The 3,238-nt window shown below is 36.8% G+C and overlaps 1 pseudogene; it reads right to left on the reverse strand.

The window, feature by feature from the left end:
• Window positions 1–644: 644 nt before the first annotated feature.
• Window positions 645–1,181, reverse strand: LOC124505088 (ferritin light chain-like; annotated as a pseudogene).
• Window positions 1,182–3,238: the final 2,057 nt, after the last annotated feature.

A 3,238-nucleotide genomic window follows, 5' to 3' on the forward strand; every position in this document is an offset into this window, starting at 1 on the left:
TCTGGTCTTAGAGGTGGTAGTAGTGGGGATTGATTTGTAAAATCACCAGTTTCACAGCCTTAGCAGTTTTCTAAGTGGGCTTTTAGGAATGAAGACATGAAGAGTGTGCTAATGTGAGCAGTTCAAAATACTATTATTATTTGTTTTCATTTTGGTTGAATCTTACAAGAGAGATCTAGATCAATTTTGGATTTCCAGTGTTCACTATTAGATTGGAAGTTACCTACCTACAGGTTTGCTCTAAAAAATCATTGGTGTTTTTTCATTCTGTTTCTCTTTTCTGTTTATTCATTTATATATACAGAACTTTATAAAACTTGGGAGGAACTTCCAGATTTTTTCAGAGTGGGTACACCATTTTCATTCATAACAGCAATGTATTCCATTTTCTCCAGATCCTAATCAATACTTGTTTTTGTCTGTCTTTTATTGTTGCCACAGTTTTCTGGTGTGAAGTGTATTTCATTGCGTGTATTTTTTTTTCTGCAAAAAGTTCTGTTGTTTCCATTTGTTTCACAGCTTGGGAGAAGGCTCCAGGGTGGTTAAAAAGCTTCCTAGTGGCTGCAGGGAGAGGCTCCGGCACAAGTCTTGGCACCAGGGGGATGCCAGAGGGGCCCCTTAAAGGCTGTTGGACTTCAGAGCTCCTAGTCATGATTGAGGGTGAGCCTTTCGAGGAGATACTTACCCAGCCCAGTCTGGGGGCCATCCAGGCTGTGGAGGGTAGAAGGTGGTCACCCATCTTCTTGATGTTCTTGAGTTTCACTTTATCATCTAAGAAGTGGTTCTCCAGAGATGAGAGCAGGGTTCTGCATGGGCAGAACCCAGAGCATACACATCCAAAAAGGGCCTGGTTCAGGTTCTTCTTCAGAACAAGGGCGGCTTCCATGGCATTCCATGTGTAGAGTTTTACCCCACTAATCTCAGGATGGCTTCTGCACATCCTGTAAGAGCGTGTGGCCACTGCACTGGTTTTGCATCTTTAAGAGATGCTCAGCACTCTCAGACTTCTTCTCAGCCAACTTGCGGAAGAAGTGGCCTATGTTCTCCAGAGCCACATCATGATGGTCGAAATAGAAACCCAGAGAGAGGGAGGTATAGGAGACCCACAGATGCACATTGATCAGGCAGTTGACAGTGGTCTCCACCTTGGTAGAATAATTCTGATGAGTGTGGAAGCTCATGGTTCATCAATAACCATGTTGGATGGTCCTTGAGGCAGAGGGTGGCTGAGATGGATCTGAAAGTTGCAACTGGAATAAAGGTTGGAAGGTGGTCAGAGGCTCGTAAAAGGGGTGTCCCTGGGTCTGTTTCATCCAAACACCTTGAAGCAAGAGACAGATCTGTGGGATCACCAGGTGTGCTGCCTCACTGTGGTTTTGATTTATATTTCCCTGATGACTAATGATGTTGAGCATATTTTCATGTGCTTATTGGCCATTTGTATGCCTTCTTTGGAAAAATGTCTGTTCAAATCTCTGTCCATTTTAAAATTGGGTTGTTTGTCTTTCTGTCATTAATTTGTGATAGTTGTTTATATATTGTAGATAATATACTCTTATCAGATATATTGTTTGTAAATATTCCATCTGTGGGTTGCCTTTTGGCTTTACTGATAGTTTGAAGCACAAAGTATGATTGAGGTTCCCCCCCACCGCCTTTGGTTGCTTATGCTTTGATGTCATATCTAAGAATCCATTGCTTAACCCAAGGTTATGGAGGTTTTACACCTTTTTTCTCCTAGGAGTTTTGTAGTTTTGGTTCTTACATGCAGGACTTTGATCCATTTTGAGTTAATTTTTATATGTAGTGTGAGGTAGGGATCCAAATCCATTAATTTGCATGTGAATAATCAGTTGTCATAAAACCATTTGCTGAAAAGACTGTTCTTTCCTTTATTGAATTGTCTGGCACCATTGTTGAAAATCGATTAACTATAAATGTAACAGTTTATTTCCTGACTCTCAATTTCACTCCATCTATCTATATCCTATCATTATGCCAGTACCACACTGAGTTGATTATTGTAGTAGGTTTTGAAATCAGAAAGTACAAATTAGTCAATGATATTTCTTGTTTCAAAGATTGTTTTGGTTATTCTGGGTCACTTGCATTTCCATATGAATTTTAGGATCAGCTTGTCAATTTCTTTTAAAAAAATAGCTCGGATTTTTATAAAGGTCATGTTGAATCTGGAAATCATATGATCAGCTTGCCACTTAACAATTTATTGTCTTCTAGTTAATGAATATTGGCTTTATTTCCATTTATTTCCATCTTTAATTTCTTTCAATAATATTTGTTGTTTTTAGTGTATAAGCCTTATGCTACTTTTGTTAAATTTATTCCCAAAAATTAAAAAAAAATTCTATGCAAATGGAATTGTCTTTAAAATTTTATTTTAAAGGGAGAATCTGAGAGTGCAATAACATTGTTGGATACCACTGGAAGAACCACTACATTTATTGTATACTTTTTTTTTTACAAAAGAGTATATCTTATCTTTTTTTTTTTTTGTATCTCTAGAATCTAGCATAGTGCCTGGCCCATGGTAGGCTCACTAAATTTGTGTTAAGTAATATTAGTTGTTGATAATATTTAGATGAGGATTTTTTTTATGTGCATAAAACTTCAAGGGCAATATTTTGTGAAAAATTAAATGTAGTACTTTTATGTTTTGATGATACAGGTGAAATACTGTTCACCTTTTATGCAATTATTCTGCAAATATAATTTGTAAATAATAAGTCTGATAAGCAGAAAACTTGACACTTGTGACATGTAAAAAAGAAAGAGCTAATGATTTTTTTAATAATTAAAATTATTTTCTGTGAGTAAAATCTCTGACTATGAATTTTTAGCATTTTAGGGACTTAGGTGAAAATAACATTTTCATGTCTACATGATATTGCAGAGAAACAACAGCAGCTAGGGGCTATCTTTGGAATGTCTATAATATCATTGCCAACCATTGGCTCTAGGCTGTTGAGTTGTTTATTTCATGGAAGTAGCATACTTTGTATCAGTTGCCTTTAAACATTAGTGTTTCATCTTCAGTGGCACCCAAATGGCTTTGACATTTGTGTTATATCCCAGAGTGCACATCTTCCAGCTCAAAGAAGAGAATTGTGTTGGGTAGTCTTAATATATTCAATGGAGCCATGGATGTGAAGCTAATTATGTGGTTAAGCTCACAAATTAAGCCAATCTTTTTTGAGGAACATGTAGGGAGATAGTGCTA

This window comes from Lynx rufus, unplaced genomic scaffold (genome assembly GCF_022079265.1).
Source record: "Lynx rufus isolate CCGP_SWC_20201006 ecotype Redwood Valley unplaced genomic scaffold, mLynRuf1.p SCAF_9, whole genome shotgun sequence".
NCBI classification, from domain to species: Eukaryota; Metazoa; Chordata; class Mammalia; order Carnivora; family Felidae; genus Lynx; species Lynx rufus.